Source organism: Symphalangus syndactylus, chromosome X (assembly GCF_028878055.3).
Source record: "Symphalangus syndactylus isolate Jambi chromosome X, NHGRI_mSymSyn1-v2.1_pri, whole genome shotgun sequence".
Lineage (NCBI taxonomy): Eukaryota > Metazoa > Chordata > Mammalia > Primates > Hylobatidae > Symphalangus > Symphalangus syndactylus.
In genome coordinates this window covers 15,378,514-15,400,038 of record NC_072447.2, presented here as the reverse complement: position 1 = coordinate 15,400,038, position 21,525 = coordinate 15,378,514, and the positions used below count along the sequence as shown (strand labels likewise).

The 21,525-nt window shown below is 51.1% G+C and overlaps 1 pseudogene; it reads right to left on the bottom strand.

Moving 5' to 3' along the window:
- Positions 1–19,098: 19,098 nt before the first annotated feature.
- On the bottom strand, positions 19,099–19,240 carry LOC129476557 (uncharacterized; annotated as a pseudogene).
- Between the last annotated feature and the right edge of the window lie 2,285 nt (positions 19,241–21,525).

Here is a 21,525-nt window from a genome sequence, read left to right as displayed (position 1 = left end):
TTGGCCTCCCGAAGTGCTGGGATGACAGGCGTGAGCCACCGCGCCCGGCCTCAGTTTGCTTTTTCTGCTGATACTGGCTCACTTTCCCTGTGACCACACATTCTTCTGTCCACAGACCATCCCAGCAGCCACAGAAGGAAGGAGGCTGTGACCCCAACCCCTTATCTAGCAACAGAAGGAGCTGTGGCCGGGCAGCTCCTCAGAAGCCGGAAATCTGCAAGCTTTCTGGGGAGGGTGAAGCCCAGTGCATTGTAACATCTCTTTTCCCCGAAGAGGAAGCACAGACTATCAGGCCTGTTTCCAAATCATCCGAGTTGAAATTTCCCAACCTCCTGACGACGGAGTGGAGCCGTGATCCTTCCCTGGGAGAGAGAGTATGGGGGGGCTACATCTCCCCCGCGGGGGGCGGCACTCAGGTGCCACCTGGTATATGGACCAGGTAAAGAAGACGTTGGTGGTAATGGATTTTTTTTTTTTTTTTTTTTTTTGAGACAAAGTCTCACTCTGTCTCCCAGGCTGGAGTGCAAAAAAGTCACCATTTTTGTATTTATTTATTTATTTATTTGTTTAGAGACGGAGTTTCACTCTTGTTGCCCAGGCTGGAGTGCAATGGCACGATCTCGGCTCATGCAACCTCCGCCTCCGGGGTTCAAGCAATTCTCCTGCCTCAGCCTCCCGAGTAGCTGGGATTACAGGCACCCGCCACCACGCCCGGCTAATTTTGTATTTTTAGTAGAGACGGGGTTTCACCATGTTGGTCAGGCTGGTCTGGAACTCCTGGCCTCAGGTGATCCACCCACCTTGGCCTCCCAAAGTACTGGGTTGACAGGCGTGAGCCACCGCGCCTGGCCTTTATTTATTTATACTTTTTGAGAAAGAGTCTCCCTCTTTCTCCCAGGCTGGAGTGCAAAAAAGTCACCATTTATTTATTTATTTGTTTATTTTTTGAGACAAGAGTCTCCCTCTGTCTCCCAGGTTGGAGTGCAAAAAAATTACCATTTTTGTTTTTATTTATTTACTTATTTATAGTTTTTGAGACAGAGTCTGCCTCTGTCTCCCGGGCTGGAGTGCAAAAAAGTTACCGTTTTGGTTTTTATTTTTATTTATGTATTTATGCATTTATTTATTTATTTTGAGACGGAGTTTCGCTCTTGTTGCCCAGGCTGGAGTGCAATGGCACGACCTCGGCTCACTGCAACCTCCGCCTCCCGGGTTCAAGCGATTACACCTCGCCCGGGCTATTTATTATTTATTTACTTATGTATTTTTGAGATGGAGTCTTGCTCTGTCGCCCAGGCTGGAGTGTAAAGAAGTTACTGTTTTCGTTTTTATGTATTTATGTATTTATTTATTTATATTTTTTGACACGGGGGTCTCACTCTGTCTTCCAGGCTGAAGTGCAAAGAAGTTACTGTTTGTTTTATTTATTTATTTATTTGTATTTTTTGAGATGGAGCCTCGCTCTGTCTCCCAGGCTGGAGTGCAAAAAAGTTACCGTTGTTTTTATTTTTATTTACTTATTTATGTATTTATTTTGAGACGGTGTTTTGTTCTTGTCGCCCAGGCTGGAGTGCAATGCCACGATCTCAGCTCACCGCAACCTCCGCCTCCGGGGTTCAAGCGATTACACCTCGCCCGGCCTATTTATTTATTATTTATTTATTTATTTATTAATTATTTTTGAGACGCAGTCTTGCTCTGTCTCCCAGGCTGGAATGCAAAACGTTTACCGTTTTTGTTTTTATTTATTTATTATTTTTGAGACAGCGTTTCACTCTGTTGCCCAGGCTTGAGTGCAGTGGCTCAATCTTGACTCACTGCAACCTCCACCTCCTGGGTTCAAGTGATTCTCCTGCCTCAGCCTCCCCAGTAGCTGGGATGACAGGCATCTACCACTATACCCGGCTAATTTTTGTATTTTCAGTAGAGACGGGGTTTCACCATGTTGATCAGGCTGGTCTCAAACTCTTGACCTCAGGTGATCCACCTGCCTTGGTGTTCTAAAGTGCTGGGAATACACGCGTCAGCCACTGCACCCGGCCTATCAATTTTTATTTTTTGAGACAGAGTCTCACTCTGTTGCTCAGGCTGATGTGCAGTGGTGCAATCTTGACTCACTGCAAACTCCACCTCCCGGGTTCAAGCGATTCTCCTGCCTCAGCCTCCCGAGTAGCTGGGAATACAAGCACCTGCCACCACGCCCGGCTAATTTTGTATTTTTAGTAGAGGCGAGGTTTCACCATGTTGGTCAGGCTGGTCTTGAACTCCTGACCTCAGGTGATCTGCCCACCTTGGCCTCCAAAAGTGCTGGGATTACTGGCGTGAGACCAGGAGCCCACCTAATTTTCTTTCTTTTTTTTTCTTTTTTTTCCAGAGACAGCGTCTCATTCTGTCTCCCAGGCTGGGAAGTGTAGCGGTGGGATCTTAGCTTGCTGCAGCCTTGAACTCCTGGGCCCAGGCTGGAGTGCAGTGGCCCAATCTCGGCTCACTGCAACCTCCGCCTCCCAGGTTCAAGCCATTCTCCTGCCTCAACCTCCTGAGTAGCTGGGACTATAGGCATGCGCCACCATGCCCAACTAATTGTTGTATTTTTAGTAGAGACGAGGTTTCACCGTGTTGGCCAGGCTGGTCTCGATCTCTTGACCTCGTAAACCACCTGCCTCAGCCTCCCAAAGTGCTGGGATTACAGGCGTCAGCCACCGTGCCCAGCCCATGCTGATCACTTCTATTTAAAAAAAGGGAAATAGGCTGGGCATGGTGGCTCATGCCTGTAATCACAGCACTGTGGGAGGCCAAGGCAGGTGGATCACCTGAAGTCAGGAGTTCCAGCCTGGCCAAGGTAGGGAAACCCCCCCACCGCCCCATCTCTACTAAAAAAAATACAAAAATTAGCAGAGCGTGGTGGCATGCACCTGTAATCCCAGCTACTCAGGAGGCTGAGGCCGGAGAATTACTTAAACCCGGGAGGTGGAGATTGCAGTGAGCTGAGTGTGCCACTGCACTCCAGACTGGGTAACAAGAGTGAAACTCCGTCACAAACAAACAAATAAAAAATAATAGGCTGGGTGTGGTGGGTCACACCTGTAATCCCAGCACTTTGGGAGGCCGAGGCAGGAGGATCTTTTGAGCCTAGGAGTTCAAGACCAGCCTGGGCAACACAGTGAGAACGTTTCACAAAAAACAAACAAACACACACACACAAAAAAAAAAAAAAAGAGAGAAATAAACAGAAAAAAAAGTTGTTACTAATTTGATTCTACCACCACTAGAAAAAGACAAAAGCAACCTACCTATATTGTTATACCTGGCTCTGACGTCCCCGGAGGCCAACCTGGAGGGGCTGTCTGGTGTCCTATTTGAGGGGGCCAGGGACACCTGTTCTGGGTTTTGAGTTTGGGTGGAATTCCCAGGACCATCAGGCTTTTTTTTTTTTTTTTTCTTTGAGATGGAGTCTCGCTCTGTCTCCCAGGCTGGAGTGCAGTGGTGCAATCTCGGCTCACTGCAACCTCCACCTCCCGGTTGCAAGTGATTCTCCTGCCTCAGCCTCCTGAGTAGCTGGGATTACAGGCATCTGCCACCACACCTGGATAATTTTTGTATTTTTAGTAGAGATGAGGTTTCCCCATGTTGGCCAGGCTGGTCTTGAACTCCTGACCTCAGGTAATTCACCTGCCTCGGCCTCCCAAAATGCTGGGATTACAGGCATGAGCCACCGCGCCCACCTTTTTTTTTTTTGAGACGGAGTCTAGCTGTGTCCCCCAGGCTAGAATGCAGTGGTGCAATCTCTGCTCACTGCAACCTCCGCCTCCTGGTTTCAAGTGATTCTCCTGCCTCAGCCTCCTGAGTAGCTGGGATTACAGGCATCTGCCACCACACCTGGATAATTTTTGTATTTTTAGTAGAGATGAGGTTTCCCCATGTTGGCCAGGCTGGTCTTGAACTCCTGACCTCAGGCAATTCACCTGCCTGGGCCTCCCAAAATGCTGGGATTACAGGCATGAGCCACCGCGCCCACCCTTTTTTTTGAGACGGAGTCTCGCTGTGTCCCCCAGGCTAGAATGCAGTGGTGCCATCTCTGCTCACTGCAAGGTCTGCCTCCCGGGTTCACGCCATTCTCCTGCCTCAGCCTCCTGAGTAGCTGGGATTACAGACGTCCGCCACCACGCCCGGCTAATTTTTGTATTTTTGAAAGAAATGGGCTTCACCATGTTGGCCAGGCTGGTCTTGAACTCCTGACCTCAGGTGATCCACCCACCTCGGCCTCCCAAAGTGTTGGGATGACAGGCGTGAGCCACCGCACCGGCCTACCTTCAGGCTTTAACAAGCTTCCAGCCTCTTCCTAGCTGGCTCTGGCTAAAGCTGGAATCCAGGAACCTCCAATAGCCTAAAGGCTGTCTCCAGGCCTTGAGTAACACTAGGAAGGGCCACGTGGTCTGGGCTGGACAGAGACCTTCCTGGGGTGCAACGTGACACTTCCTGTCCCAGAGGCAGCTCCAGCAGAAAGAGCTGCAGGCATCCCCAGGAATCTTCATCCCAAGCTCCTTCCACAGCTCACAGAGTCCGTGATGTGGCATTAACACAACCTGTTGGCTATATTTGAGGCTTGCCAGATAGCCTGGCTCCTGCATTGCCTCGGGATTCCCGCTGTGAGCTGCTTTTTCCAGTCCTTTCTGTGACCCCTTTCATTGTTGACAGCCGCTGGGGGCTGAACCGGCCAGGACTGAATCTGCAGACGGCGCCCCTGGCCCCTCCTGTGTCCAAAAGCAGGCGTGTCCCAGAGCAAGGGCTTGGAAAGGGGCTCAGGGACCCGGGGCCTGTCGTTTAATGAGCTCTCACGGACACTTTAAGCCCGTTTATGCCGGAGGTTGCAAGTTCTTTGTGTGTGAAAAACCAGATCTTGGCGATGACCTTCAGCCTTCAGACAAGCTTAGCGTTCCAATAATGGAACGCTAGGCATAAGCGGGTTCCTCATGAGCTCTCCACCCAGGAAAACCTGAAGGCTCAAGGGCGGCCTTTCTGCAGCTGAGGACACGCAGAGGCAGAAGACGGGAGACGCGCCTCGATCGCGGCCCCAAAATATATACGTTGAGTTCCAAATGCCTGGTCTCTGGGAATGAGACCTCATTTGGAATTAAGGCCCTTGCAGATGTAATTAGTTAAAAGAAAGGCACTGGGGCCAGCCTTTAATTCAATACCACGGACGTCGAAATCCGAGCCTAGCTGCGTCTTTGGAATTCCAGGGATGGGGGAGGGATTCCTTTAACCCTTTCTTCTCCGGATCGCTAGTAATGAATCAAGCACCCAGGACAGTGAACCCTGCCAGAAACAAGAAGCAGAAAAGTGACAGCTGTGACTAATCCTGGAATCCCTCCTCTCCACCTCCACAAGAAAAGTCCGGGGAAGCAAAAAAGTGACAGCTGTGACTAATCCTGGTATCCCTCCCCTCCACCTCCACAAGAAAACTCCGGGGTTTTCCGGCACCCCTTAACTCAAGGGGTGGGTAGTACAGGCTGTCTCGTCTCGTCTCTCTTTTTTCTTTCTTTCTTTCTTTCTTTCTTTCTTTCTTTCTTTCTTTCTTTCTTTCTTTCTTTCTTTCTTTCCTCTCTCTCTCTCTTTCTTTCTTTCTGAGATTCTTTTCTTTTTCTTTCTTTTTTTTTTTTTTTTGGAGATGGAGTCTCACTCTTGTTGCCCAGGCTGGAGTGCAGTGGTGCCATCTTGGCTCAGTGCAACCTCCGCCTCCCAGGTTCAAGCGATTCTCTTGCCTCAGCCTCCTGAGTAGCTGGAATTACACACATGAGCCACCATGCCTGGCTAATTTTGTATTTTTAGTAGAGACGGGGTTTCTCCATGTTGGTCAGGCTGGTCTCGAACTCCTGACCTCTGGTGATCCACCCACCTCAGGCTCCCAAAGTGCTGGGATTACAGGCGTGAGCCACCGTGTCTGGCTCGAATTCTCTCTTGCACGAGATCCAAGAACCCTCTGTTGAGGTCTGCGTTGGGACCCCTTACACTGTGTGTTTTTTTTTTTTTTTTTTTTTTTTGAGATGGAGTCTCGCTCTTTTGCTCAGGCTGGAGTGTAGTGGCATGATCTTGGCTCACTGCATCCTCCGCTTCCTGGGTTCAATAGATTCTTCTGCTTCAGCCTCCCCAGTAGCTGGGATTACAGGCACCCGCCACCACCCCTGGCTAATTTTTTGTATTTTTAGTAAAGACGGGGTTTCACCATGTTGGCCAGGCTGGCCTCGAACTCCTGAGCTCATGTTCCACCTGCCTGATTTTTTTTTTTTTTTGCGACCACTGCAAGCTCCACCTTCCAGGTTCATGCCATTTTCCTGCCTCAGCCTCCCGGTAGCAGGGACTACAGACGCCCGCCACCACCCCCGGCTAATTTTTTGTATTTTTAGTAGAGACAGGGTTTCACCATGTTGGCCAGGCTGGTCTCGAACTCCTGACCTCGTGATCCACCCGCCTGATGTTTATTACCGTATTTATCCAAATCCCGGAACCTTAAACCAATCACGAACCCAGCACGCGATTTCTTTCTGGGGACTCGACTGCCACCTGATGGCCATGCCTATGTTTGCAGGCGTGCGGTGCTGGGAGAATTAGGCTTGGAATTTGTAGGGTGTGTAATTTCTTGGGGGCAGACAGAACAAACCGAGGGCCTTAAAACAACTGAAATTTGTCCTCTCTGAGTCCTGCAGACCAGGAGTCTTGAGATCCAGGTGTCTCAGGACTGTGCTCCCTCTGGAGGCTCTAGGGGAGGGTCTTTCCTGCCTCTTCCAGCTCCTGGGGGCTCCAGGCGTCCCTGGGCTTGTGGCTGCATCACTGCAGTCTCTGCCTCCGTCTCCACGTGGCCTTCTCCTCTGTGTCTGTGTCTCCTCTTCTCTCTGATAAAAACATCAGTTAGGCCGGGCGCAGTGGCTCACACCTGTAATCGTAGCACTTTGGGAGGCTGAGGTGGGTGGATCACATGAGGTCAGGAGTTCGAGACCAGCTTGACCAACACGGGGAAAGCCCATCTCTACTAAAAATACAAAAAATTAGCCTGATGGGCCAAGTGAGGTGGCTCATGCCTGTAATCCCAGAACTTTGAGAGGCCGAGGCGGGCGCATGACCTGAGGTCGGGAGTTCGAGACCAGCCTGACCAACATGGAAAAACCCCGTCTTTACTAAAAATACAAAATTAGCCAGGCATGGTGGCCCATGCCTACAATCCCAGCTACCTGGGAGGCTGAGGCAGGAGAATCTCTTGAACCCAGGAGGCAGAGTTTGCAGTGAGCCAAGATCGTGCCATTGCACTCCAGCCTGGGTGACAGAGCGAGACTCTGTCTCAAAAATAAAATAAATATAAACATCAGTTATTGTATTTTGCACCTATTCTAATCCAGGTTGATTTGACCTTGAGATCCAGGTGTCCCTGGGCTTGTGGCTGCATCACTCCAGTCTCTGCCTCCATCTCCACATGGCCTTCTCCTCTGTGTCTGTGTCTCCTCTTCTCTTTTTTTTTTTTTTTTTTGAGATGGAGTCTCACTCTGTCTCCAGGCTGGAGTGCAGTGGCTCAATCTTGACTCACTGCAACCTCTGCCTGCTGGGTTCAAGCGATTCTCCTGCCTCAGCGTCTTGAGTAGCTGAAATTACAGGCGCCCGCCACCACGCCCAGCTAATTTTTGTATTTTTAGTAGAGACGGGGTTTCAGCATGTTGGCCAGGATGGTCTCCATCTCCTGACCTCGTGATCCGCCTGCCTCGGCCTCCCAAAGTGCTGGGATTACAGGCGTGAGCCACCGCACCCGGCCCCTTCTGTCTCTTAGACCCACACTCATGGGATTTATGGCTCACCTTAATCAAAAATGATGTCATCTCAATTTACATTTTAATTACATTTCCAAATAAGGTTCCAATATTCACAGAGACGGGAAGTTGGGAACTCAACATACATTCCACCCCTTAACAAATGATCCTGGTGCATCTCCCATCTTCTGCCTCTGCTTGTCATTGGCCACAGAAAGGCTGCCCTGGAGTTTTCAAGTTTGCCTGGCTGGAGAGCTCATTAATAACCTGTTTATAGGCCGGGCGCGGTGGCTCACGCCTGTAATCCTAGCACTCTGGGAGGCCGAGGCAGGTGGATCACCTGAGGTCAGGAGTTGGAGACCAGCCTGGCCAACATGGTGAAGCCCTGTGTCTACTAAAAATACAAAAAAAAAAAATTAGCAGGGCATGGTGGTGGGCGCCTGTAGTCCCAGCTACTCGGGAGGCTGAGGCAGGAGAATCACTTGAACCTGGGAGGCGGAGCTTGCAGTGAGCCGAGATGGTGCCATTGCACTCCAGCCTGGGGGAAAGAGCCAGACTCTGTCTCAAAAAAAAAAAAAAAAAAAAAAAAAAGAAAAAAAATAACCTGTTTATAGGCCAGGCACGGTGGCTCACGCCTGTAATCCTAGCACTCTGGGAGGCCGAGGCGGATGGATCACCTGAGGCCAGGAGTTCGAGACCAGCCTGGCCAACATGGTGAAACCCCATCCCTACTAAAAAGACAGAAGTTAGCCGCGTGTGGTGGCAGGTGACTGTATTCCCAGCTACTCGGGAGGCTGAGGCAGGAGAATCACTTGAACCTGGGAGGCGGAGGTTGCAGTGAGCGGAGATCTCGCCACTGCACTCCAGCCTGGGTGACACAGTGAGATTCGGTCTCAAAAAAAAAAAAAAAAGAAAAGAATTACAGGCGTGAGCCATGTTGCCCAGCCATAGATGGGTTTAAAGTGTCTCTGCAGAGTTCATTAAACTGCAGGCCCCGGGCCCCCTGAGCCCACCCAGCCCTTGCTCAGGGACACGCCTTTAATTTGGAAGTTTTGGACACTAGGGGTCAGAAGCATCCTCTGCAAATTCAGCTTTGGCTGGCTCAGCCCCCCAGCAGCTATTGGCGATGAAAGGGCCACAGGAGGGGCTGGAAAAGCCTCCCTGTATCCCGAAGCACTTGGAGACCCAGTGTCCCGCGGGGCTGGAGACAAGCTGTCTCGCCCGCCTCAAAGGTAACCAGATGCTTGTGTTAATCCCACATCTGGGATGCAGTGAGCTGTGGAAGGAATTAGGGATGAGGACACCTGGGATGTCTGGGGCTCTCCCCACCCCTCCCCTCCCCTTCCCTTCCCTCCTCTCCCCTTCCCTCCCCTCCCCTTCTTCTTTCTCTTTCCCTCCTTCCTTCCTTCCTTTCTTTTTCTCCTTCCTTCCTTTCTCTCTTTTTCTTTCCTTCCTTCTTCTTCCTTCCCTTTCCTTCCTTCCTCTTTTTTCCCTCCCTCCCTCCTTCCTTCTTTCTCTTTCTCCTTCCTTCCTTTCTTCCTCCTTTCTCTCTTTCTCTTCTTCTTTCCTTCTCCTTCCTTCCCTTTCCTTCCTTCCTTTTTTTCCCTCCCTCCCTCCTTCCTTCCTTCTTTCTCCTTCCTTCCTTTCTTCCTTCCTCCTTTCTCTTTCTTTCCTTCCTTCCTTCTCCTTCCTTCCCTTTCCTTCCTCCCTTTTTCTCTCCCTCCCTCCTTCCTTTTCTTTTTCTTTTCTTTTTTCTTTCTTTCTCTTTCTCTTTCTTTCCTTCCTTCCTTCTCCTTCCTTTCCTTCCCTTTCCTTCCTTCTCTCTTTCCCTCCCTCCCTCCTTCCTTTTCTTTCTTTCCTTTCTTTTTCTCTTTCTTTCCTTTCTTTCTTTCTCTTTCCTTCCTTCCCTTCCCTTTCCTTCCTTCCTCTCTCTTTCCCTCCCTGCTTCTTTCCTTTCTTTTTCCTTTTTTTTTTTTGAGACGGAGTCTCACTCTGTTGCCCAGGCTGGAGTGCAGTGGCGCAATCTCGGCTCACTGCAAGCTCCCCCTCCTGGGTTCACACCATTCTCCTGCCTCAGCCTCTCCGAGTAGCTGGGACTACAGGCGCCCGCCACCACGCCCGGCTAATTTTTTATATTTTTAGTAGAGATGCGGTTTCACTGTGGTCTCGATCTCCTGACCTCGTGATCTGCCTGCCTCGGCCTCCCAAAGTGCTGGGATTACAGGCATGAGCCACCACGCCCAGCTAGGAAGGTCTCTTTCTGGGAACTACCTCCCTGTTGAGCCAAGCCCAGGAGAGCACGTCTTGGCCTTTGTGGTTTATGCGCTGGAGCTTTAGTCAATGCCCGTTAGAAAGAGGCTGGGAGCTTGTTATCACCTGAGGGTTTCAGAAATTCATTCTGAACTGACAACTTGGACAGGTATCCCCTGGCCCCCTCAGACAGTACCTGTTCCTGACTGGATACCTCCTGGCAGTATTTGAACCAGATGTGAAAATCTAGGTACCTTTTTTTTTTTTAAATGGAGTTTTCACTCTTGTTGCCCAGGCTGGAGTGCAGTGGCGCCATCTCAGCTCACTGCAACCTCCGCCTCCTGGGTTCAAGCGATTCTCCTGCCTCAGCCTCCCGAGTAGCTGGGATTACAGGTGCCTGCCATCATGCCCGGCTAATTTTTGTATTTTTAGTAGAGATGGGGGTTTCACCACGTTGGCCAGGCTGGCCGCGAACTCCTGACCTTTGGTGATCCACCTGCCTTGGCCTCCCAAAGTGCTGGGATGACAGGCGTGAGCTGCCCTGCCAGGCCGGTAGTTTGCCTGTTGTTTCTATTTCCTGGTGTTTGCAGAACTGGCTCTACCTGAAAACTCTCAGCATCCTTATCTCCTGGAGTTATCTTGTCTGTTGGTGCCTCGGAAACCCCCTTCCCACCTCCGGCACTTGGCTTGAAAAATCTTCACAAGGAAACAGAAATCAAATGCCTTCAAGAAGACCAGGACGCTCTCTGGTTTGCTAAGTTTTGACAAAACATCCTGGGCTGGGAGACCCACAAACTGGGGTGTAACTCTCACATGCTGGCTCCTTCCTGCGCGGGGAGGGTGGGGAGACCTTCCTGGGTATCTTTGCTGACCAGCCCCCCGCTGTTGTCTCCTGTGGGGTTCGGCCCTAGGCCTCAGGGCATATTTCACACCCTGAAAGCAAGCCCTGAGTGGGAAGCCACAGGTGGGATGACTCAGCTGGGAAGAGGAGGGTTGCTGTGTGTTGTTGTTTTTTTTTTAATTTTTTTTAGATGGAGTTTTGCTCTTGTTGCCCAGGCTGGAATGCACTGCTGCGATCTCGGCTCACTGCAACCTCCGCCTCCCAGGTTCAAGCGATTCTCCTGCCTCAAACTCCCGAGTAGCTGGGACTACAGGTGCCCGCCAACACGCCTGGCTAATTGTTGTATTTTTAGGAGTGACGGAGGTTTCACTATGTTAGTCAGGCTGGTCTGGAACTCCTGACCTCAAGTGATCTGCCTGCCTCGGTCTCCCAAAGTGCTGGGATTACAGGTATGAGCCACTGCACCCGGCCCTATTTATTTATTTGTTATTTATTTAATTTATTTTTTGAGGCAGACTTTTGCTCTTGTTGCCCAGGCTGGAGTGCAGTGGCGTGATCTCAGCTCGCTGCAACCTCTGCCTCCTAGGTTCAAGTGATTCTCCTGCCTCAGCCTTCCGAGTAGCTGGGATGACAGGCATGCGTCACTACTCTTGGCTAATTTTATTTATTTATTATTATTATTTTTTAAAATGTATTTTTCCAAGACAGAGTGTCTGTCACCCAGGCTGGAGTGCAATGGCATGATCTGAGCTCACAGCAACTGCTGTCTCCTGGGTTCAAGCAATTCTCCTGCCTCAGCCTCCTCAGTAGCTGGGATTACAGGTGCCAGCCACCATGCCTGGCTGATTGTTGTATTTTTAGGAGTGATGGGATTTCACCATGTTAGTCAGGCTGGTCTCGAACTCCTGACCTCAAGTGATCTACCTGCCTCGGCCTCCCAAACTGCCGGGATTACAGGCGTGAGCCACTGCGCCCGGCCTGCCCTTTTTTTTTTTTTGATTTAATTTTTTTTGAGATGGACTTTTGCTCTTTTTGGCCAGGCTGGAGTGCCGTGGCGGGATCTCAGCTCACTGAAACCTCCATCTCCCAGGTTCAAGCAGTCCTCCCTCCTCAGCCACCCGAGTAGCTGGGATTATAGGTGCTTGCCACCCTATTCCCCCTGTGTCTCAATCTTGGCTCAGAAGAAAGAGCATCCAAGCTATTTAGGCCCAAACCCAGTTCAGGAAAAAAATGCAAGAGAGAAAATGTGATCCGGTTACCGCCTTTCTGATCGTCACCCCACGGATGGTCTTTACCACAAATCTCTCTTGCTCAGAGAGAGACCCCCACTCACTCCAAATCTCCATCCCTCAGAGAGAGACCCCCACTCACTCCAATCTCCATCCCTCAGAGAGAGACCCCCACTCACCCCAAATCTCCATCCCTCAGAGACCCCCCACTCACCCCAAATCTCCATCCCTCAGAGACCCCCCACTCACCCCAAATCTCTATCCCTCAGAGATCCATACTCACCCCAAATCTCCATCCCTCAGAGATCCACACTCACCCCAAATCTCCATCCCTCAGAGAGAGACCCCACTCACCCCAAATCTCCATCCTTCAGAGAGAGACCCCCACTCACCCCAAATCTCCATCCCTCAGAGAGACCCCACTCACCCCAAATCTCCATCCCTCAGAGAGACCCCACTCATCCCAAATCTCCATCCCTCAGAGAGAGACCCCCACTCACCCCAAATCTCCATCCCTCAGAGAGAGACCCCCACTCACTTCAAATCTCCATCCCTCAGAGAGAGACCCCCACTCACCCCAAATCACCATCCCTCAGAGAGAGACCCCCCACTCACCCCAAATCTCCATCCTTCAGAGAGAGACCCCCACTCACTTCAAATCTCCATCCCTCAGAGAGAGAGACCCCCACTCACCCCAAATCTCCATCCCTCAGAGAGAGACCCCCACTCACCCCAATCTCCATCCCTCAGAGACCCCCCACTCACCCCAAATCTCCATCCCTCAGAGACCCCCACTCACTCCAAATCTCCATCCCTCAGAGAGAGAGACCCCCACTCACCCCAAATCTCCATCCCTCAGAGACCCCTCACTCACCCCAAATCTCCATCCCTCAGAGACCCCCACTCACCGCAAATCTCCATCCCTCACAGAGACCCCCACTCACCCCAAATCTCCATCCCTCAGAGATCCACACTCACCCCAAATCTCCATCCCTCAGAGACCCCCCACTCACCCCAAATCTCCATCCCTCAGAGACCCCCACTCACCCCAAATCTCCATCCCTCAGAGATCCACACTCACCCCAAATCTCCATCCTTCAGAGAGAGATCCACACTCACCCCAAATCTCCATCCTTCAGAGAGAGATCCACACTCACCCCAAATCTCCATCCTTCAGAGAGAGATCCACACTCACCCCAAATCTCCATCCCTCAGAGACCCCCACTCACCCCAAATCTCCATCCCTCAGAGACCCCCCCACTCACCCCAAATCTCCATCCCTCAGAGACCCCCCACTCACCCCAAATCTCCATCCCTCAGAGACCCCCCACTCACCCCAAATCTCCATCCCTCAGAGAGAGACCCCCACTCACCCAAATCTCCATCCTTCAGAGAGACCCCCACTCACCCCAAATCTCCATCCCTCACAGAGACCCCCACTCACCCCAAATCTCCATCCCTCAGAGATCCACACTCACCCAAGTCTCCATCCTTCAGAGAGAGATCCACACTCACCCCAAATCTCCATCCTTCAGAGAGAGATCCACACTCACCCCAAATCTCCATCCCTCAGAGATACACACTCACCACAAATCTCCATCCCTCACAGAGACCCCCACTCACCCCAAATCTCCATCCCTCAGAGAGACCCACACTCACCCCAAATCTCCATCCCTCAGAGACCTCCACTCACCCCAAATCTTCATCCCTCAGAGAGACCCCCCACTCACCCCAAATCATCCCTCAGAGATCCACACTCACCCCAAATCTCCATCCTTCAGAGAGACCCCCACTCACCCCAAATCTCCATCCCTCAGAGATCCACACTCACCCCAAATCTCCATCCCTCAGAGACCCCCACTAACCCCAAATCTCCATCCCTCAGAGATCCACACTCACCCCAAATCTCCATCCCTCAGAGACCCCCACTAACCCCAAATCTCCATCCTTCAGAGATTCAGTCACCCCAAATCTCCATCCTTCAGAGACCGCCCACTCACCCCAAATCTCTATCCCTCAGAGAGAGATCCACACTCACCCCAAATCTCCATCCCTCAGAGACAGACCCCCACTCACCCCAAATCACCCCTCCCGCAGAGGCCTTCACTCACCCCAAATCTCCACCGTGCCCCAGAGACCGCACTCAGCCGGCGAGCTCCGAGGCTGGGGCCATGAGCCTCTGGGATGGGGCTGTGGCCGACTGCTCACTGGTCCCAGGCAATTCAGGGATCTTTATGGATGTCTTATCTTGTCTTGTCTTTTTTTTTTTTTTGAGATGGAGTCTCCCTTTGCCAGCAGGCTGGAGTGCAGTGGTGTAATCTTGGCTCACTGTAACCTCCACCTTCCAGGTTCAATCAATTCTTCTGCCTCAGCCTCTGGAGTATCTGGGATTACAGGCACGCGCCAGCACACCTGGCTAATTTTTGTATTTTTAGTAGAGATAGGGTTTCTCCATGTTGCTCAGGCTGGTCTCAAACTCCCGACCTCAAGTGATCTGCCCGCCTCGGCCTCCCAAAGTGCTGGGATGACAGGCATGAGCCACTGTGCCCAGCCGAGAATGCAACCTTTTGTGTCTTAGCTACCCATGAGCTGGAAGCCCCCACTTCCAGTTTTACCCCTGCCTTTCTGGACAGAAGCAATCTGCATCGTACACACGTTGATCAAGGTCTCATGTCTCCCTAAAATGTATAAAACCAAGGGGTGCCCCCTATCGCCTTCAGCACCTGTTCTCAGGACCTCTTGAGACTGTATCATGGGCCATGGGTCAGGCATATTTGGCTCAGAATAAATCTCTTCAAATATTTTACAGTTGGCCAGGCGTGGTGGCTCACGCCTGTCATCCCAGCACTTTGGGAGGCTGATGTGGATGGATCACCTGAGGTCGGGAGTTCGAGACCAGCCTGACCAACACGGTGAAACCCCGTCTCTACTAAAAAATACAAAAATTGGCCGGGCGCGGTGGCTCATGCCTGTAATCCTAGCACTTTGGGAGGCCGAGGCAGGCGGATCATGAGGTCAGGAGATCGAGACCATCCTGGCTAACACGGTGAAACCCCGTCTCTACTAAAAATACAAAAAATTAGCCGGGCATGGTGGCGGGTGCCTGTAGTCCCAGCTTCTCGGGAGGCTGAGGCAGGAGCATGGCGTGAACCCAGTAGGCAGAGCCTGCAGTGAGCCAGGATGGCGCCACTGCACTCCACCCTGGGCAATTGAGTGAGACTCTGTCTCAAAAAAAAAAAAAAAAAACAAAAATTAGCCAGGCGTGGTGGTGGGTGCCTGTAATCCCAGCTACTCAGGAGGCTGAGGCAGGAGAATCGCTTGAACCCAGGAGGCGGAGGTTGCAATGAGATGAGATCGCACCATTTTACTCCAGCCTGGGCGACAAGAGAGAAACTCTGTCTAATAAACATATATATATATATTTTACAGAATCTTTTTTTTTTTTTGAGACAGAGTTTTGCTCTTGCTGCCCAGGCTGGAGTGCAACAGTGTGATCTTGGCTCACTGCAACCTCTGCTTCCTAGGTTCAAGTAATTCTTCTGCCTCAGCCTCCAGAGTAGCTGGGATTACTGATGCATGCCACCATACCCGGCTAATTTTGTTCGTCTATCTATCATCTATCTATCTATCTATCTATCTATCTATCTATCTATCTATCTATCTATCTATCATCTATCTATCTTATCTATCTATCTATCTATCTATCTATCTATCTATCTATCTATCTATCTATTTATCTATGACAGAGTCTTGCTCTGTCGCCCAGGCTGGAGTGCCATGGCGCGATCTCGGCTCACTGCAAGCTCCGCCTCCCGGGTTCACGCCATTCTCCTGCCTCAGCCTCCCGCGTAGCTGGGACTACAGGCGCCCGCCACCTCGCCCGGCTAATTTTTTGTATTTTTTAATGGAGACGGGGTTTCACCATGTTAGCCAGGATGGTCTCGATCTCCTGACCTCGTGATCCACCTGCCTCGGCCTCCCAAAGTGCTGGGATCACAGTTGTGAGCCACCGTGCCTGGCCTAATTTTTGTACTTTTAATAGAGACAGGTTGTTGCCATGTTGTCCAGGCTGGTCTCAAACTCCTGACCTCAGGTGATCTGCCCTCCTCGGCCTTCCAAAGTGCTGGGATTACAGGTGTGAGCCACCACGCCCGGCCCTAGTTTTTGTATTTTTAATAGACACAGGTTTTTGCCATGTTGGTCAGGCTGGTCTCAAACTCCTGATCTCAGGTGATCCGCCCGCCTCGGCCTCCCAAAGTGCTGGGATCACAGGTGTGAGTCACTGTGCCCGGCCAGAGTTTGACTCTTTTTTTCCTGACAACACCCAGCACCAGAGGACAACTCCAGAGGCTTCCCTGTCACATCCGTGCATCAGCGCCATGGGGTGGGTGGGAATATTCCTAGAAGATACTCCTATCACCATGGAAGGCCAGACCCTGGTGAGCCAGACCTGGCCGTGACGTTGAAACTCATGGGCCACACACAAATCAACTGCAGGTCAACTTCCCTGTCGCAGCTCCCCAAAAACCCACCTCTGTCCCGGGGCCGCCCAGCATACGGGGAACTTAGGCAGAGGGGAAGTGAGAGTGGAGAGAAACCGGAGCTAAATGGAGCGGAAATATCTCATTTTCGCAAATTTTCCAAAGCCCGTGATCCTGTGAAGTTAGGCCCTTCCCAGACTGCAAGACGAGCCGGCCTCCTGGGTAATTCACCTGTCTCTTACTTTTGTGATTTTTAAAATTTTTAAAAATTTTTAAAATTCATTTATTTTTATTTTTTGAGACGGAGTCCCGCTCTGTGTCCCAGGCTGGAGTGCAGTGGCACGATCTCAGCTCACTGCAAGCTCCGCCTCCCAGGTTCACGCCATTCTCCTGCCTCAGCCTCTCCGAGTAGCTGAGACTACAGGTGCCCGCCACCACGCCCGGCTAATTTTTTGTATTTTTAGTAGAGACGGGGTTTCACTGTGTTAGCCAGGATGGTCTCGATCTCCTGACCTCGTGATCCGCCCACCTCGGCCTCTCAAAGTGCTGGGATTACAGGCGTGAGCCACCACACCCGTCCGAATATTTTTTTTTTATTTTTGAGGATGAGTGGGTTTTTCATTGCTGTGTGCGACCCAGAAAATCTGAGACAGGTCTCAGAAAATTTATTTTATTTATTCATTCATTTATTTTAATTTTTTTTTGAGACAGAGCTTCTCTCTGTTGCCCAGGCTGCAGTACAACGTGTGATCTTGGCTCACTGCAACCTCTGCCTCTCAGGTTCAAGCGATTGTCCTGTCTCAGTCTCCCGAGTAGCTGGGACTACAGGCGCCCGCCACCACGCTCAGCTCATTTTGTATTTTTAGTAGAGACGGGGTTTCACCAGGTTGGTCAGGCTGGTCTCCAACTCCCGACCTCAGGTGATCTGCCCACCTTGGCCTCCCTAAGTGCTGGGATTACAGGCCTGAGCCACCGTGCCCAGCCTTATTGATTTATTATTTTATTCTTTTGAGACAGAGTCTCGCTCTGTCGCCCAGGCTGGAGTGCAATGGCGTGATCTCGGCTCACCGCAACCTCCACCTCCAGGGTTCAAGCAATTCTCCTGCCTCAGCCTCTGCAGTAGCTGGGATTACAGGCGCCCACCACTACAACCAGCTAATTTTTATGTTTTTAGTAGAGACGGGGTTTTACCAGGTTGGCCAGGCTGGTCTCCAACTCCTGACCTCAGGTGATCTGCCCATCTCAGCCTCGCTAACTGCTGGGATGACAGGCGTGAGCCACTGTACTTGGCCTATTTTATTTTTTGAGATGGAGTTTTACTCTTGTCACCCAGGCTGGAGCGCAGTGGTGTGATCTAGGCTCACTGCACCCTCCACCTCCTGGGTTCAAGCGATTCTCCTGTCTCAGCCTCCCAAGCAGCTCGGATTACAGGCACCTGCCACCACGCCTGGTTAATTTTTTTTATTGTTTTGTTTTGAGGCAGAGTCTAACTCTGTTACCCAGGCTGGAATGCAGTGGTATGATCTCGGCTCACTGCACCCTCCACCTCCTGGGTTCAAGCGATTCTCCTGTCTCAGCCTCCTGGATAGCTGGGATTACAGGCACCTGCCACCACACCTGGCTAATTTTTGTATTTTTAGTAGAGACGGGGTTTCACCATGCTGACCAAGCTGGTCTCGAACTCCTGACCTCAGGTGATCCGCCCGCCTCAGCCTCCCAAAGTGCTGGGATTACAGGCGTGAGCCACCGCGCCTGGCCTCAGGTCTCAGTTAATTTAGAAAGTTTATTTTGCCAAGGTTGAGGACGTGAAGATTCGTCCCTGTGACGCAGCCTCAGAAGGTCCTGATGACATGTGCCGAGGGTGGTCCGGGTGCAGCTCGGTTTCATACATTTTAGGGAGATGTGAAATATCCATCAATATGGGTGAGATAAACATTGGTTCAGTGTAGAAAGGCGGGGATAAGGCCGGGCACGGTGGCTCACGCGTGTAATCCCACCACCCGCCGGCATGCCTGGCTACTTTTTGTATTTTTATTTATTTTTTATTTTTTCAATAGAAACTGTGCTACTTTATTAAAATACTGAGTTTTATTTCACATGTATATTTTTGTCTCCCCATCATTTCCACGTCTGACCACTGCTACAACTATGTCCTATCATAAGATTTCGTCCATATTTAACACCAAGCAAAGGTGGCCAGGCGCGGTGGCTCATGCCTGTAATCCCAGCACTTTGGGAGGCTGAGGGGGGCGGATCACATGGTCAGGAGATCGAGACCATCTTGGCTAACACGGTGAAACCCCGTCTCTCCTAAAAATACAAATATTAGCCGGGCGTGGTGGCGGGTGCCTGTGGTCCCAGCTACCCCAGAGGCTGAGGCAGGAGAATGGCGTGAACCCGGGAGGCGGAGGTTGCAGTGAGCCGAGATGGCGCCACTGCACTCCAGCCTGGTGACAGAATGAGACTCCGTCTAAAATAAAAAAAAAAAAGAAAAAAAGAAAAGAAAAAATATGGAACGCTTCACGAATGTGTGTGTCATCCTTGTGCAGGGGCTGTGCTGTCCCCTCTCCCACTGACTGGTCCCCAAGTTCTGTAGTTCCCATCTTTGTTTTTAAACTGTTTTTTTGTTTGTTTGTTTTGAGAAGCAGTCTCGCTCTGTCACCCAGGCTGGAGTGCAGTGGCGTAATCTCGGCTCCCTGCAACTTCTGCCTCCTGGGTTTAAGCAATTCTCCTGCCTCAGCCTCCCGAGTAGCTGGGATTATAGGTGCCCACCAACATGCCCGGCTAATTTTTGTATTTTTAGTAGAGATGGGGTCTCACCACGTTGGCCAGGCTGGTCTTGAACTCCTGACCTTAAGTGATCCACCCACCTCGGCCTCCCAAAGTACTGAGTACTGTGAACACACGGCATTTTGTTTCCTGTTTCTGTGCTAATTTGCTTAGGATAACGACCTCCAGTTCCATCTGTGTTGCTGCAAAGGCTGTGACGTCATGCTTTTTCTTGGCTGTGTAGTAGTCCATGGTGTTGCTGATGAAAAGACTCAAACAGAGCTGGGTTCGGTGGCTCACGCCTGTAATCCCAGCACTTTGGGAGGGTGAGGCACGTGGATCACCTGAGGTCAGCGTGGCCAACGTGGTGAAACCCCATCTCTACTAAAAACACAAAAGTTAGCTGGGCGTGGTGGCGGGTGCCTGTAATCCCTGTGACTCGGGAGGCTGCGGCAGGAGAATCGCTTGAACCCGGGAGGTGGATGTTACAGTGAGCTGAGATCGTGCCACTGCACTCCAGCCTGGGCAACAGAGTCAGACAACATCTCAAAAAATAAAATAAAATAAGCCATCTCCTCTTCCCTCCCTCCCTCCACCCACTCATCTAACCATTCATATATCAATTTATTTATTTATTATTATTATTTTTGAGATGGATTCTTGCTCTGTCACCAGGCTGGAGTTCAATGGCGCCATCTCGGCTCACTGCAACCTCCACCTCCCAGGTTCCAGCGATTCTCCTGCCTCAGCCTCCTGAGAAGCTGGGATAACAGGTGCCTGCCACCACCATGCCTGGTTAATTTTTCTATTTTTAGTGGAGACAGGGTTTCACCATGTTGGTCTCAAACTCCTGACCTCAGATGATCCTCCCGCCTCAGCCTCCCAAAGTGCTGGGATTACAGGCGCCCGCCACCACGCCCGGCTAATTTTTGTATTTTTAGTAGAGATGGGGTTTCACCATGTTGGCCAGGCTGGTCTCGAACTCCTGACGTCAGGGGATCCTCCCGCCTCGGCCTCCCAGAGTGCTGGGATAACAGGCGTGAGCCACCGCGCCCGGCCCTCTACAGTCTTAAACTGGGGCACCATCTATCCACCATCACAGCGTTTATGGTGTTACGAGGAGAATGAGTACAATCTGAGTCCCTTGGTCTGGGAAGCTGGTCAGCAGCAAAGGTGAACTCTGGTTTTTTTGGAGACAGATGAGCTATGAAGTCTTTGGATGTCCAGCCCAGCTTGAGTGCAGAGTATATCAGAGAACACTGACCACACAATTGCACGCTCATCCACGAGTCTCATCATTTAGTACAGAGCAAGACTCCTGGGCTGAGAAAGTTAGCATGTCAGAATTATTTATTTATTTTTATTTTTTTGAGACAGAGTCTCGCTCTGTCGCCAAGGCTGGAGTGCAATCGCGTGATCTTGGCTAGCTGCAACCTCTGCCTCCTGGGTTCAAGCGATTCTCCCCACCTCAGCCTCCCGAGTAGCTGGGATTGCAGGTGCCCACCACCACGCCCGGCTAATTTTTGTATTTTTTTTTTTTTTAGTAGAGACAGGGTTTCGCCATGTTGGCCAGGCTGCTCTGTAATATGCTTTCAAGAAAAGCTCAGGCCAGGTGCAGTGGCTCACGCCTATAATCCCAGCACTTTGGGAGGTCAAGGCGGGTGGATCACCTGAGTCCAGGAGTTCGAGACCAGCCTGGTCAACATGGTGAAACTCCGTCTCTACGAAAGATACAAAAATCAGCAGGGTGGGTGGCATGCATCTGTAATCCCAGCTACTAGGGAGGCTGAGGCAAGAGGATTGCTTAAGCCCAGGTGTTTGAGGCTGTGGTGAGTCCTGATTGCACCACAACACTCCTGCGTGGGTACCAGATGGACACCCTGTCTCAAAGAAAAGGAAAGAAAAGCTGGGCACAGTGGCTCACGCCTATAATCCTAGCACTTTGACAGGCTGAAGCAGGCAGATCACCTGAGGTCAGGAGTTCGAGCCCAGCCTGGCCAACATGGCAAAACAGCGTTTCTACTAAAAATGCAAAATTAGCCTGGCATAATGGCAGGCGCCTGTAATCCCAGCTACTCGGGAGGCTGAAGCAGGAGAATTGCTGGAACCTGGGAGGTGGAGGTTGCAGTGAGCCGAGATTGCACCACTGCTCTCCAGCCTGG